Source organism: Ambystoma mexicanum, chromosome 11 (assembly GCF_040938575.1).
Source record: "Ambystoma mexicanum isolate Mex_15411 chromosome 11, UKY_AmexF1_1, whole genome shotgun sequence".
NCBI classification, from domain to species: domain Eukaryota; kingdom Metazoa; phylum Chordata; class Amphibia; order Caudata; family Ambystomatidae; genus Ambystoma; species Ambystoma mexicanum.
Window position 1 is genome coordinate 458,899,193 of NC_090934.1, and position 16,864 is coordinate 458,916,056.

A 16,864-nucleotide genomic window follows, 5' to 3' on the forward strand; every position below is an offset into this window, starting at 1 on the left:
CACTCTTCATCCTCTTGGCCTCGGACGTGGCTTTGCCCTTGCTCCGCATTCTCCCGAGGTCAGACATGGCTGATTGTGATCCCAGTGGATTGTTGCTCTGCGGGGCGTGTCCGCGCAGCATCCGGATCGCCCTGTCCCCTCGTTGCACTTGCGGACCCTACAGCGGTCCTGCCCGCCTGAGAACAAGAGCTGACATCCAGGAACGCCTTCTCCAGCCTGGCTCGCCTGCATTTTTCCAACCACATGCAGTTTAATAAACACCCTTGAACTGTCACGGCCCTGTGGCCGTGACAGCCGCCAAGACAGAAGTGTACTCTTCTCGCCTATCTTCCTGGCGCACTCCTTGCAACACTTCTTGCCTTTGCCTAGTGTGACTGATTGGGATCCTCACCACTACCTGACTGTTCTTGCTGCAAAGTGTCCTGCCTGAAGTCCATACCGGCCGTGACAGCGGCGTTCTGTATCCTCTTGCCACCTTGTGCATTGCTTGCGGGCTCCCTGCCTTTGACCAACGTGGCTGGCCGGGACTACAGCCTTCTTCCTCTGCTGCTTTGTGTCCTCCTGCCGGTGCCACCACACTATCTTCTATGGCTGCCAGCAATCCTCCCCACTGAGGGGTGGGCGAGGTTCAGAACTTCACTGCATTGGCCCTCCAACTTGACTATCTTATTTTTCGTGGTGCCACTACTCTGATCCCGTAACCATTTTCTGCTGCCCCCCTTGTTCAAACATGACCACAGCTTTCTAGGATCCCTCTACTCGTCCTCATACCCTGGCTCTGTGTTTTTTCCTCCCCTGGCGCCTCCACATTGTGCCTTGTGCCAATGCCCTCCCCGTTCAATTGTGGTTGCAGCTGCCTACTTTCCCTGCTTTTCACCTTTCACTGACTGCTTGATCCCATCCACTGACGCCTCCATACTCTGCACCTGGTGCTGCTGCCTACTCCCTCACTTCTTCTTCCTGGTGCCTCTAGTCCGTCCCCGACTCCACCGCCCATGACCGTTCCCTCCCAGGATCTGACACAATCAGCTCTAGCTTGCTATTTCTGCCCTCACTCCTTAATTACCCCGTTCGCTTGAGCCTCCTTATATTGTTGTAATAATCCCACCCAGCACTGACCTTCTCCCTCTCTCTGGGCGTGATTACTCTGGCCCTATCCGTCCAAGAAAATGGGCTGCAGCCCAGCACCCCATCACCAGTTTCTACTTCCTTCACCCGGGTCCCATACCCCAGTGATTCCTTCTAAGTACTAATACCTGCAGCTCCCTCTACTATAAACGAGGTGTAGCAGCCCAGAATTGGTACCTCATTCTTCCTGTCTCAACTGCCTGATCACCTCTGACTCCAGTTTTGAGTAACTGCTCCCTCTGACTGGCGCCTCCCCAAGCTACTCCTAACTTGTTACTATCCTCTCCCCATCCCTCACTTAGGTCTGTCCATTGCACACTGCCCTTCTTGTAACTATAATACTGGTCCTATCCCCGCCATCACTAAAACCTATAGCTACGGTCCTTCTCTACTCATCCCTTATCTGATACCTTTGTTATGCGATCTTCCAAAACTCCTTTCCACCACCCTCTCCCCCCTCTCTCGACCCTTCCACCTTCTCCTTTCCCTCCTACTCTCCTTTTTCCTACTAATGCCCACTCCTCTCCACTATCCTCGCCCCCACTCCTCCAGTCACACTCCTACCTTCTCTCACCGCCCTAATCTTCTGTACCCCCCTACCGCCAGCCACTCCGCCCTCATCAACATGGCTCTCTGGAATGCCAAATCCATCTGTAATAAAACCACAGCTGTTCTTGACTTATTCTTTCGCCTTAACCTTGATTTCCTCTGCCTAACTCAAACCTGGATTCCCACTCATAACACCTCTGTCCCCGCTTCTTTAACAACCTCCTCTTCCTCCTTCTTTCACACCCCCGCCCCTCTGGCTGTGGTGGAGGCGTTGGACTCCTCTACCATCCCAAATACATCTCCTCCTCCTCCTCCTCTCCAACTCTCCCTTCTTTCCCTTCCTTTGAATTCCTTTACAAGTCTTTCTCTGCTACCCCACCCTATTTCCTTCCTGATCATCTATCGTCCCCCTGGCCCTCTCTCTTCCTTCTATGAAGACCTTGATCACCTCCTCTCACTTATCTCTCCCTCCCCCTCCCCTCTATCAGTACTTGGCGACTTTAATATTCATTTTCCTTCTCCCCCTCAATCTTCTCCCCTCTTCTCCATCCTTGATTCCTACCTCCTCTCCCCCCTTCCGTACTCCCCACTCACTCCTCTGGCTCCACCCTTGACCTCATCTTCAATTCTTCCTATCCCTCTTCCCCAGTCTCCTCTCTTCCTGTTTATCTCTCTGATCATACCTTACACTCATTCTCCCTTTCTCCTATCTCCCATTCCTCTACTGCTAATCTCTCCCCTCCAATCTACTCACGACGTGACTTTCGTTACTTCAACACTACCCTCTTTTTTGATACTTGCTCTTCTTCTCTTCCATCTCTCCAAGACTTCGCCTTATTCTCTGCGAATGATGCTCTATCCTCCCTTTCCTCCTCTATCTCCTCTGCCCTTGATCAACTTTACCCCCGCCTCTCTCTTCCATCCAACCCAGAAGCTCTCTCAACCTTGGCTTACTCTCCATCTCTGCTCAATGTGGTGCCTTCTCCGACGTCTAGAGAGACTGTGGCTCAAAACTCCCTCACTTTCTAATCAAAGCTCTTACTTCTCTTACCACACAAAACTCCTGCCTTGCCTCGGCCAAATCTTCCTACTACTCTAATCTTCTCCATTCTCAAGCCTCCTACCCTTGTCGTATCTTCCAAACTCTCTCTCGTCTTCTCTCTCCTCCCACTCCTGATCCCTCATCCAATTCCACACTCTCTCCTTCTGACTTTGCTTACTTCTTCTTCTCCAAAATCCTCACCCTTTGGCAAAAAATCAACTCCCTCTCTGATTCCCCTTCTCCTCCTCCCCCTCTCCTCCCTCATTCTTCATGTCCATCTTCTCACCCGTTTCCCCTTCTGAAGTTTCCTCCTTTCTATCCAAAGCTCACCCCACGTCTGCCCCATCTGACCCTCTCCCTTCCCTTCTTATCCCTAAGATCTACCCTCTTCTTATCCCCTACCTTACCTCTTTCTTCAACATCTGCCTCTCCTCATCAACATTTCCCTCTGCGTTCAAGCATGCTACGATTATTCCTATTCTAAAGAAACCGTCTTCTGATCCACTTCTCACTGCTAACTTTAGACCTATCTCTCTTCTACCATTCCTCTCTAAGCTTCTTGAGTGCCTTGCCTACTCTCAGCTCTCATCCTTTGTCAATACTTCCTCTCTCCTTCCTCCCTTCCAATCTGGCTTCCGTCCCAAACATTCCACAGAAACAGCTCTCACCTCTATCCTTAACTCCCTCCTCTCTGCTCACTATGCCAAACAATCTTGTATCCTTATTCTCCTTGATCTCTCTGCAGCCTTTGACACTGTCGATCATCCTCTCCTTCTCCCCACCCTTTCCTCCTTTGGGTTTAAAGTCCCTGTTCTCAAATGGCTATCCTCTTATCTCTCTTCCCGTTCCTTTGCTGTTTCTTGGGGTGGCTGGACCTCTCCTTCCTTTCCTCTTGAATACGGTGTTCCCCAAGGTTCTGTACTTGGTCCTTTCCTCTTCTCTCTTTACACCTCTCTCATTGCCCCTGTTATCTCCTCGTTTGGCATCTCCCACCATTTCTATGCCAATGACACTCAACTCTTTCTCTCTTTCTCCTCCTTCTCAACTGGCCTTCACTTAAAACTCTCTTCCTGCCTTACTGCCATTAAGAACTGGATGTCCTGCCTCTTTCTCTCTCTTAACACTGATAAAACCGAAGTCCTTTTCTATCCTTCCAACTCTCTTCCCACTCCCTCTCCTCCCCCTTTCATTCACTTTCGTCCTTCCAATCTCCCTATCTCTCCCCAAGCTCATAAGTTAGGCGTTCTCTTTGACTCCTCTCTCTCCTTTTCCCAGCACATTTCACTCACCTCTCGCACTTGCCGATACCACCTCTACAATATTCGTAAAATCCGTCCCTCCCTAACTTTCCACTCTACAAACGCCTAATCTCCTCCTCTCTCACCTTTTCTCACCTCTTCTATTGCTCCTCTCTACTCTTTGGACTACCAGCATCTCATCTTGCCCCCCTTAAATCCATCTACCACTCTGCTGTTCGTACTCTTTGTCTCCTCACCTCCCGAGACTCCATCTCTACCTCACTCTCTTACCTTGGCTGGCTACCATTTCACTCACAGCTAAAATGTTACTTTCTCTGCCTTGTCTTCAAATCCCTCCATGGTCTTGCTCCTCATCTCTCCTCCCTTCTCTCCTTCTATTTCCCCTCCCGTTCCCTTTGTTCCGCTGACCACTTCCTTCTCACTGTACCTCCATCCCCCTGTGCTTTCTCCCGTTTCTGCTCCTTCCAACTCCTTGCACCCCTGCACTGGACCTCACTCCCTCTCACAATCCGCTCCACCACGACCTTCCCCTCATTCCACACTTCCCTTAAATCCCTCCTCCTTCATTCTCCTCCTTGAAACCTCCCTCTCTGCCCTCTCTGCTTCCTCCCCCCCTCATTCTTCCCCTTGATTCTCTCTCTCCCTTCTCCTACCCTCCTCTCTCTCCCTTCAATTCCCTCTTCCAACTCTTCACCACCCCTCCCCCACCCACCTAATCCCACTCCCCATTCCCCCTCCCCTTCAGCTAATTGCTCTTCTCACTGTTTTATCGAATTATTCATGATGTAATTTTGCTTCCTCTGTTACATTGTTGATGTTGTTATGTATTATGTTGTTCCACTGTACAGCGCCTTGGTGTAAAGCGCTCTATAAATCATTGAAATCAATCAATCAATCAATCAACTGTATAAGCGTCCCCCAACTGGGTCTTGCTTCCCCTGGCTTGGTGCTAGCCAGTCCTTAATAAGTCTACATTAGGTTGTTGCATAACTAGAATAACTATTCAGTAAAGTGTGACATTGGGTTTTACTTTCCCCTTCATTGTGAAGTTAAAGTATATGGGTTTTACTTACATTGGGCCTCATTACACGGAAGGCGGTAATGGTTAACGGCCACCGTTAATGGTAACGGTGGCCGTTAACCATTACCGCCTTACTACGAGGTCCCTTAGCGGGTTGGTGTTTTAACGCCTGCTTTTTGCAGGCGTTAAAAAACAACCCGCTAAGGGACCTCGGAGCTAATTACGGCACCGCAAAATTGCGGTGCCGTAATTGGCGCCTTCCCCATTCCCATAGAGCCCTATGGGGCAGAAATGGGAATGGGGAAGGGCAATGGCGGAAGGGGGATTTACCGCCCCACCAACCTTGGAATGGGGCGGTAAATCCCCTTTCCGCCAAGCTGTGTGACATCCAAAACAAGTTACCAGAGTTATTGCTTACCTCAATCTGGGGTTCCCTGATTTCCAAAGCATCTGTAATTGTTTATTACTTCATTAGGTTTCTACTGCACCTAGAATAAGTGTTTCTCTATTCACCAAAAAAGTATATCGTCCAGTTAACTGTTTATGTGATTTGTTCCAAGAGTCACTGTACAACTGGAAGGGTCTACTGCCCTTGTATTACCAAAAGTAATCTGAAAGTAGCCATTGGTCTTTTACTCCCAAAGAATAGTTGCGACCTACACTAAATGTGTATAACAAGGTTTTGACTTCCCTAGAACTACTGTTAGGTGTACCAAATAAGGTTTATACTTGGGTCTGGGTACTTTCAAGTATAGCGTTGTGTTTTATATTGTGATTTTATATAATGTGTTAGTACTTACTTAACCCCTAGATTTATCTGGGCCTACCTGTATTTAAATAAATCCTTTATTTTTACAATACATAGTGTTTCAGTGTTTCTTTGAATTATTTGTATTACAATTTTCACTTGTACTGTATCTACTGCCCTCTCTCCCTCCGAAGATAAGCCTGGCTGCTCTGCCTACGCTGCCATGTACTCAGGTGGTACAGTCTTATACTAAGGCCCTCATTAGGACCCTGGCGTTAAGGGATTAACGGCGCCGTAAAAGGTGCCGGCGCCGTTAAACCCTTAACGCCTGATTACGAGGTCCCTGTGCAGGACCCGACCTGAACGGCTGGTCTAGACTAGCCATTAAAGTAGGGGCCCACAAAGGGACTCTCGAGGTAAGTATGGCACCGCAATTTGCAGTACCATACTTACCGCCTTCCCCATTCCCATTATGCCCTATGGGGCAAAAATGGGAATGGGAAAGGGCCATGGTGGCATGGGGAATTACCGCCCCACCAACCTTGGAATGGGGTGGTAATTCCCCATTCCGCCATGGCGGACTCCGGCATCGACCATGGTGCTAATAGCACCATGGTTTTCCGCCAGAGTCCTAATGAGGGCCTAAGAGTGGGGTCTTGTACTGCCTCAGTTGAATGGTTTTGAGGAAGTGGGTAGCACTTCAGAAAAACTGTCCTAACAGGGCGTCATGCCAGTGAAACTATGACATGACCCTGCACCTTGCTGGAAACCACCACTCTGCCATCCATGAAATACTCTCTCATCTCAACACACATCTCTTAATTTGACCTCATTTACCATCCCTCAGATGCCTCCTCACACTACTTGGATGTCATCACTAACTTTAATAACAGCGGCATTGATCAATAACAGAAACAACCTCGTTCTCAATTACTGCACTCAGATATCAACCAGCACTTGACAGAGTCCAGCCATAAGAATGGCAACACTCTTGGCATAGTATCTCAACTGCATTGAGTTGGAATGGCCAGTTCATGCCACTATCCCATATGCCTACCCCACTAAACTTCCATCAACTAAGGGCACCCAACTTTATCACGTGTGTTATGATGCTGTGTTTGTTTCACTGGTCCTGGTTGGTGAATGCAGATGAATGAGAGCTCTGGGAAAGTTGGGTGCAATTGATAAATTCATGATTCTGAGAGTGACAGTTGGAGTCTGAGTGTCTGAGGGTGGACAGGTGGTTGTTTGGGTTTCAAAAGTGGGAGGCGGAACAGAAATTACAAAAAAGCTTTCAGCATGAGACAGGAAGATCAGGATAGATAGGCGTTTTCCAACAGGATTGCACCATTATAAAATGCTTCTGTGAATCAGGCTCTTAGTGTGTGGGCTTTGTCGGAAATACTTTTTCCAGCAAACACTTTGTGGCTTTTTCAAAAAGTGGTGATGGAGGGTTCAGTATAGATGTGAAGTTCTAGGTTTTCCCATGTTCTGGGTTCCCACTGGGTAAATGTTAGTTTTTCTGTGCATGTTAGTTTGCAGAGTGGAATTTTGAGAAGGTGCTGGAGAGCTTGTTTGATGTATGTGTAGGTGAGGGTTTTCCATTTGTCATGATGGTAAAATGGGTTTTGAGTTGGATGTCTTTGAATACAATCCAGAGTCCTTTGAAGGCAATTCACAGGAGCGCAGGGAGCCATTGGAGTTGGTGATGTGTGATTTTTTTGGAAGGTGAAAGATCAATCATGCTACTGTGTTTCATGAGGCTTGCAGGAAAGCAAGGATGCTGTTGGGGAGTCCAATGGGGAGAGCAGCACCATAGTCCAACTTGGACAAAACCAATTCTTGTACTGGGTTACAGAAGTCGTCATGGCAAAGGATGGGTCTTATCTTGCGGAGATGGAGGAGGTGTAGGGTTAGGTTCCATGTTGTGGTGATGGCAGCTATGTTGTGAGTGAAGGAAAGGTGGAGTCTTTGGACAATCTTATGGATTTGGCAGGTGTGAAAATGGATATGTGTGTTTTTTCTATGATGAGTTCTTTGATCCAAGGGATGAGGTAGGGTTTGTACCCGTGGTGACAGATGAGGGGGTATTCTGTTTTGGAAGGGTTGAGTTTGAGGAAGTGGGTGGACATCCAGATGGTGATGGTGGAGAGGCAGATTTTTGAGGATGTGGTTTTGTGAAGGGGTTGATATTTGCAATTATATTTGTGTGTCATCTGCATATTGGAGTAAGTGGACATTGTATTTTCTAAGGATTTGTCCAAGGGATTCTACATACAGTTTTAAGAAGAGAGGAGACAGGCAGGACCCTTGCAAGATGCTGTACTTGACAGGAGTGGGGTATAATCGATACAGAGATAAGGAGACAAAGGCCCTCATTACAAGTTTGCCACTCTGGAATCAACAGTGCAGCTAAGCTTGCCGGCACTGTTGTTTCCGGCAAAGTACAAGTTCTGGCAGGGGGTATCAGGCCAGGTCAGACCTGGAGGGCAGAACGGCACCTGCACGCAGAGTTTCACAGTAGCACCGGTGCCCATTCCCGTGGAGCCCTATCGGACTCCACAGGAATGGGGATTAACAGAAATGCCGGTGCCGGATTTACCGGACCACCGGGGCTGTAATGCCATGGTAAATCGGGCAATTCTGGCAACTGCAAATCACTATGGGTCTGGCGGCTGCCTGCCGGTTTTACCAGCAGGGCTACCGCCGGACTTGTAATGAGCCCCAAAGTCTGTACTGTCACTGTGGAAGGAGGCAAATCAGCTAAGGACATTGCCAGAGAGTTTCATCCTGTGGCATAGGATGTTGAGGAGAACAGTGTGGTCGATGGTGTTGAAGGCTGAATAGAGGTTAAGGCATATGAGTAGGGCAGTGTGTTTCTTTGTTATTGTTAATGGGTCTTGTGCTGCACACTGTTGCCACTTGCATGGTTTCTTGGAGCTCTGGTGGGTATGCAATGGAAGGAGGATTGTGGGTTTTGTTAGTAGGATTAAGAGGGTAACGAGCAGCTTCAGGTTGGAGAAAACGGTAACTGAGCGTTGGTGCGTTTTTGGTTGTTAGCTGCCATGTGGTGCTGAGGTGTGATTGTGTATGGCTTATTTTCATGTCGAGTGCTATGAAGTGTGTGCGGTTTGTGGTGCAGTAGAGGTGTGGGTGTGTTTAGTTCAGGGTTTGAGGTTGTGTATACAGAAAGGTGGGTGTTTAGTATGGTTAGTTAGTGTCAATACATTTCCTACACCCAACAATATGTTTAAATGTAATACATTTCCCACCCCCCAACAATTTGTTCAATCGAAATGTATTTCCAATCCCCAGCAATCGATCCAAATGAGACATATTCCCTGTGCCCACCATTCCATCCACGTGTGGCACAGTTTCTGCCCCTAAACATTCTCTCTAAGTGCAACACATTTCTCATTCCGGCAGTCCATCTAAGTGTGATACATCTCCCACCCCTAACCTTTCATCCAAGTGTGACATGCTTCCCAACTCCAGCACAGTGTGATACACTTCTAGTCCACAACAGCCCATCCAAGTGTGATGTATCTCCCAACCCCCACAATCCATCCTGGTATGACTCACTTCCCACCTCCAAACAATCCATATAGGAACAATACATTTCCAGCCCCTAACAGTTTATCGAGGTGCAATGCATTTCCCACACATCCATCTGTCTCGAGGAACCGAACCAAGCATGATACAGATGTTCCATAGTGCCTGTCTCAGGGCGCATCAGGGAGTATAAGGCTTAGCTGTACTGTTAAACCAGATGCAGAGTTGCTACCCTACAAATACTGGCTGATTGCTGAATGTGGCTAGTTTACACAATTACGCTACATGCCGGATAAGACTAACCTATGCTATGAGTCAAAATGCTGGTAGACATATGATAGTAGGTCATTAGAGTGGTGGGTCTTTCTAGACTACATTAGTGGCTGTACTCCTGGCTTTGCTGGTAGGTTTCTCTTGCTGGATATTGCATGTTTTTGTGTGTTAGGTTGTGTTGATAGGGGTAGGTCCCTTTGCTTGGTTTCCTTTCATGTTAGGAATTTTTGGTTAGTCACTGGATTTGTTGGGTCGCTTTCTGTGTATTTGCTTAACCACTGGAATGTGTTATTTTGTGGTACGTAAATGTTGCTCAGGCATTTTCATCCCCTTTAGAGTGGAAGAGACGGGTTTTTAAAGGTTTTCTGAGTTCCAGATGGTCCTCCGTAGTTCATAATTCTTTCACGGAGGGAGTTCCAGGGTTTTACGGCTATTCAAGAGAAGGCTGATCCTCAAAGTATTTTCTTGCGTAGTGTTTAGCTTCTAGGCAGATGTCTTTGCTGGATCTAAGTGTTCTTGCTGGTTTGTAGATGGTGATTTTGTTCTATATGAATTCAGCTCACTGGCTGATTGCTCTGTATGTTATGCCATTGTTTTGAAAGTGATTTATATTTTGACTGGGAGCCAAAATAGTATCCTTAACATGGGTGTGATGTGGTCTCTTTGGGAAAGTTTCAGAAGAAGTCTGGCAGCTGCATTCGGTACTTGTTGTAGTTTCCTCAGCAAGTATTCTGGCATTCCAAGGTATATGCTGTTGGTGCAGTGTTTTCTGGACATGATGAGGGAGATGATGGCAAGTGTTTTGTGTGTGAAGGAAAAGAGGGGTAGTATCTTTTTGATAGTTTGCAGATCGAAGAAGCATTTCTTAATTATAAAATGACATCAGTGATGTCATCAATGACATTTGTGATGTCATCTTTGATGTCCTGGGTGTTAGTCTTAGCAGTGCACATTGGTGGCGTGAGTTATGGTTGCTTAGCTTACCATAACTGGTGAATTTCAAGGGTTTTTCGGTTTTACTTGGAACCATAACATCCCTTTAACAAAGATTTTTCACTGAATTTCATAGGTTTTTAGTAGCGCAACTTAACCATAACGTTCCTTTAACAAAGTTTTTTCACTGAATTTCATAGGTTTTTAGCAGCGCAACTTAACCATAACCTCCCTTTAACAAGGTTTTTTCACTGAATTTCATTGGTTTTTAGCAGCTCAACTTAACCATAACGTCCCTTTGACAAAGCTTTTTCACTGAATGGTTTTAGCAGCTCAACTTAACCATAACGTCCCTTTAACAAAGTTTTTTCACTGAATTTCATAGGTTTTTAACAGCGCAACTTAACCATAACGTCCCTTTAACAAAGTTTTTTCACTGAATTTCTTAGGTTTTTAGTAGTGCAACTAAACCATAACGTCCATTTAACAAAGTTTTTTCACTGAATTTTATAGGTTTTTAGTAGTGCAACTTAACAATAATGACTTTTGCTTTATATACATGTCATATGGAACTGACTGAATCTCTTCTACTGTACTTGATGTCCGCGAACTCATTTAATGTTCGCGGACATGTTTGAAGAACAGTACCACTAGCTAAAAACAATGGGGGGCTATGTTTGATTGTTATATCATAACATAGGAACATTTAACAAATTCAAAAAGGAGCACACAAACACATTATACGTACTAATACATAAGAAATGTAACCCATATATACAACAGACTAATCATTCATTTAAATGCACTGGGCCTCATTACGACCCAGGCGGTAAGTTACCGCCTGGGTCGTACCTTTACCACCATGGCGTAAACTATGTTTACGCCATGGTGGTTGGCGGACTTACCGCCCCATTCCGAGGTTGGCGCGCGGTAAGTCCTGGGAGTGGGGAAGGCGTTAATTACGCCACCATAAATTACGGTGGCGTAATTAACAACAAGGTCCCTTAGCGCCATGGATTTTAACACCTGCTAAAAGCAGGTGTTAAATCCTCCATGGCGCTAAGGGACCTCGGAATCAGGCGGTAAGGGTCGGCGCTGTTTACGCCGCCGTAAATCCCTTACCGCCTGGGTCCTAATGAGGCCCACTGTGTTTTAAAATGGAATATACCACAAGAAGATAAATTGGCTTCCAACATAATTACCTCACAAACACGACAGAACTGAGAACAAGAGCAGACCCACTGAGTACATAGGACATATCTCACCTGAAATAGTAAGTGTACTTAATTTTATTCATATATTTATGAACTTTCTGTATTAGATAAAAAAAGATATTATCTTTTTTTTTTTTTCTCACAGAAATGTCTAGTACTATGGAATGGCTAGAGGAGCATTTCCCACATGAAGAAATGTCACAAGATAGTGAAACTAATGGTAAACACTTTAAAAAATAAACCATTTATTTATTATTATTATGTATACATTTAACATATATATATACATATATATATATATATTTGTACAGAGCATACCAAAATAGAAAGTACTTCAGTAAAACCTGTTATGGATAACACTTTTCACAGTATAGAAGAAAAAATGGACTTATTGTTGACTAATTTAAATAATTTGAAAACTTTTGTGGAAGATCATTTTAAACCCAAAACCTCGTACCATTGCCCCACATGTACTTATCCCTCCTCACCATATCCCAGTCAATTATCCCCAAACCCTCTCCATAACCCAAAACGTTTTGATGAGACTTCATCCCTTCTTCACCTAATAACAATCATGTTGAAACCCCTAATTCTCCTGTTTTTGTTTCTTTTTCTGCCTCACCTTCTCTATCATAAATTATTAATATATGTTAAATAAAGTTTAATTTTTATATTGTGTAGTAAATAGTTTCGTTTTTTTAAAAAAAACCAATGTAGGTGTCTGCGGATAGTGCAGGTGTTCTGAAATGTTCGTAAATAAACGAAAATGGAGGTGTCCTGAAGAACACTATACCTGTTCGTACTGTTCACTAGCAAGATGAAACTATTCTAAGAACACACGCGGTGTCCTGAAATGTTCGTAAAAAAAAAATTAAAGTGTCCTAAAGAACACTATATCTGTCCGTAGTGTTCACTACCAAGTTTAAACTGTTCTAAGAACACAATTGGTGTCCTGAAATGTTTGTACGTAAACGAAAATGGAGGTGTCCTGAAGAACACTATACCTGTTTGTAGTGTTCGCTAGCAAGTTCAAACTGTTCTAAGAACACATGCAGTGTCCTGAATTGTTCGTAATTAAACGACAATGGAAGTGTCTTAAAGAACACTATACCTGTCCATACTGTCCGCTAGCAAGTTGAAACTGTTCTAAGAACACAATTGCTGTCCTGAAATGTTTGTACATAAACGAAATTGGACGAGTCCTGGAGAACACTATATCTGTCCTTACTGTTCGCTAGCAAGTTTAAACTGCTCTAAGAACACACACAGTGTCCTGAAATGTTCGTTTCATGTGCGACACATTTTTAATTAGTTCAGGACCCGAACAGTGTCCGTAGAACATCAACACGCATGCGCTACCCAATCTCCGTGCATTTGGTGTCCTGCGGACATGCGCTTCCTTCGCGGACTGGTTCGCGAACGGATCATATGACCGCACCCACGCTGATCGCGTGTTCTGAATGCGGACACTGTTCGTGTCCCCGAAAAAATTAAAAGTACATTTTCAATTAATCCATAATATTTTTCAATAAAATCTCACCATGGCACAAGTCCCAAAAAGTAATACTGAGTTTCTACATATCTTTTGAAACTTTGCAAACTTTTTTTTGTGTTTGATCTGTCGGACCACGCACAAGCACCCCTATAAAAGACCACGCCCTAGAGCTTATTCTCATTGTGTTTCTGGCTATTCTTCAGAACACAGCGATTTTTGCTGCCACCTGCAGATTACACCATCATCGAGATGGCATCCCTGGCTGCTGAACTGCCACCTGGTGCTGCACCTGCTTCAGCACCACCCCCAACCCCTCCACCACCACCACCTCCCCAAGGGCCTGAAGAGGGGAACAGGAGTGAGGATGCAGAGGAGGAAGAAGAGGATGATGAGAATGAGGTAGAGGAAATCCCTACTACCTGCACTAGGCGTGAGTGTTGGGTGTGGCATTTATTTACCATTCATGGGAATGTTCCTAAGGCTTGTGCGAACCGTGTTACCTGCAATGAGTACAAAATGATACTCAGTCACAGGAAGCACGGTAAGTACAGCTTTGGGACCACTACTATGAAGCGACACCTGAGGTCATTTCACTCTGGGGCTATTTGCAGGGTTGTACCTTGCAAAGAGCGCAGCAGGTTGATTTCCTCTACTTCATCCTCTGTTTCTGATCCTGTCACCACAAGGACCACCTCTGTGGGACAGCGTCTTCCTCAAGCTGCCTCACAGGCCATACAGAATGCTGATGACCCTTACCTTTCGAGGGTCACAGTTGTATGTATGTACTGTTACACAGTACTCTGCAGGGGGAGCGACTTTGTAGTGCTTTTGAGACTGTCGTCTCAGAGCACGAGAAGACCTGCTCACTACCCAAATAAAACCCACTCTACATCTTCCTCTCTCAGCTCGCCCTTTCTTATCCCTGTGGTTGGTGTCCGCCCCCTTTACCTTCCTTTCCCCTCCTCTCCTAGTGTGTCATGTATAAAAAACCAAAAAAAATACAAAATATCAAAAATCCCCCAAAAAATAAGGCTCTTTTCAGAGCCGCCTTTCACAGTTAAAAAGTAGAAGTGAAAATAAATGAAGCAGGGACCTTTGTATTTTTTAGAAGTCCGGGGACAGTTCGCGAACATTTAAAAAATTGGGTTGCTACCCTATCACAATTTTCTCTGGGAGGAAGTGGTGGCTCTGAAAAGAGCTTTTGGGAGGTGTTTGTAAGTCAAAAATTATAAATGCTTAACACCTACTTCAAAATGGATGTTGTAATTCCAAAAAAGGTTGCAATGCATTTTGCACATTTCTCAGAAAAATCTGATTGCCACCATAAGTAAGATGGACTCCATCTTTGCGAAAAATGTTTGTACTATGAAACAGAATATTTTCATTGTGAAAAGAAGACATGCCAAAATCTTTTAGAAAGGCACAAATAGCTTTATTAACATTGCGCCTTGCTTTTTCCATTTGTGGACCAAATGAAGAAGAACAAAGCTACATTTGTCTCTGCGCAATCCGTGAAAATATCACTTGAGAATTGGGAAACACGTCCATAACCATCCCAAGTCCTTCTTTCATAGCAAATTGCAAAAAAAAACCAGTCACATGTCCTAAACTGTTCCCTCCACAATGAATTACAATTATGTCTGGATGTTGCTCTGTCTCCAAAGTAGCACAGAGAGGTAGTAAGTCAAACCACTTCATTCCACTTACTCCATGCCAGTGTACTTCCATATGTGGGAATCCAAGATCTACAGCTACTCCACAGCTTTCTGCATGCACCTTCAACCAATATATCCATGAATCTCCCAAAATCCATACAATCTTTTTCCTAAAACACACAGACATGGCTATCTGTTGTTCTCGCAGCAAAAACAGTATAAACTCTCTTCTGGCACAACACACCCACTAAACTTTCCTGACCAATCCCTTTCAGTACTCATTCTCATTTGCATGACTTCTGAAACCAATTATCCCCGGATGTAACTCCCGATTTCCGCGAACTACCGGCCTGTCCGCGGACATATCGTAACATGAACAGCCCTTCTATCATTTCCACTTCACTCTCTCTGCCATACCCTCATAGGATGTAGCTAAGAAGTCACATGACCATGCACCAATCACATTCCAGACCTCTACATCTAACTGCATCATCATAGATCAGGACTGCAAATGTTCTGTGAATCTCTCTGAGTACAAGTGTCATATCATTGGCAAGCACCATCTACCAGAAATACTGTACAAGTCTCCAAGATTTCTACTTGCAGCTCCATGCATATCCATATGCATGAACACGAATTTCAGGTATGCATATTTTCTATACAGTAGATGAACACATTTTCAAACAGACTTTTAGCTTGTGTAATCTGTAAAATGAATTTACTGTTTTTTTTTCAATTTCCTAAAATCAACTATCACTTATAAACGTTTATACTATTACTTTCTTTATACACGCACACTCAAATCATGTTAAACTAACATTTTTTAAATTAAATATATAGACTACATATATTCAAACAAAATTGCATGCAAGCACAATCTATGTTTAAATCTTTAAAAAAATACTTATACAATTTCATATTTTTTTGTTTTTATTTATTTATTGACTTAATAACTTTAATTTAGACATGACATTGAGGCGCTATTACCTAGAACAGTTTAGTTACAGAAATAGTGGTATTCACTGGTATATTATAAATTTCACAAGACATAGTAAAGATATTTTTTTTGCTACAGTTAGTCATTCAATACAATACGTTAATTAAGAACATATCATATGTACTGAACTGATGCAATGTATCTTATGTAAATAAATTAGTTTAATGGTTTTAAAGAAGGTGCTGAGGATTTCAATTAAAAAAATAAGGAGGTAATTCATAGAATTCAGCGCACAAGTGGCGCACACGGCTGGCGCACAGTGTGCGCGTGAGAATCCCTGCGCCAGCCGCGTGCGCTAAAATCCATTTCCGCGCACAGCGTATTCATGGATTCCAGCCACCAAAACCAGCCATGGCGCACAGTGGCACAGCGACCCTGCAGCAGCGCCAGTTACGCCCCCAAGAACGCCTCTCGCGCAGGGAAAAGCCATCAATATACCCAATCCAGCGCAAAGGGCTGTGCTAAACCTGTACCAGCACGGCAAGCGGGCTATGTGTATCACTGGGGTGCGCGGGAAGTACCTCACGCGATTGGCCCTGTGCGAGCAGGGTATGCGTATTTCAGGGGTGCGCGGGAAGTTCCACACGCGATTTCCACAGGGTATGCGTATCTCAGGGGTGCGCAGGAATTTCCACACGCGATTGGGCCCGTGCGAGCAGGGTACACATATCTCAGGGGTGCGCTGGAAGTGCCACACGCGATTTCAGCAGTGTACGTGTATTTCAGGGGTGCGCGGGAATTTCTACACGCGATTGGGGGTACGCGTATCTCAGGGGTGCGCGGGAAGTGCCGCACGCAATTTCAGCAGGGTACGTGTATTTCAGAGGTGCGCGGGAAATTCCACACACGATTTCATCATGGTACGTGTATTTTGGGGTGCGGGGGAAGTTTCACACGCGACATCAGCAGGGCACGTGTATTTCAGGGGTGCGCGGGAAGTTCCACACGCGATCTCATCAGGGTACGTGTATTCCGTGGTGTGGGGGAAGTTTCACACG

The 16,864-nt window shown here is 45.0% G+C and overlaps 1 protein-coding gene across 1 annotated transcript in view; it reads left to right on the forward strand.

Moving 5' to 3' along the window:
- LOC138505005 (embryonic protein UVS.2-like) overlaps positions 1 to 16,864 on the forward strand; it is an 867,764-nt gene that overhangs the window by 11,064 nt on the left and 839,836 nt on the right. The window lies entirely within an intron of this gene.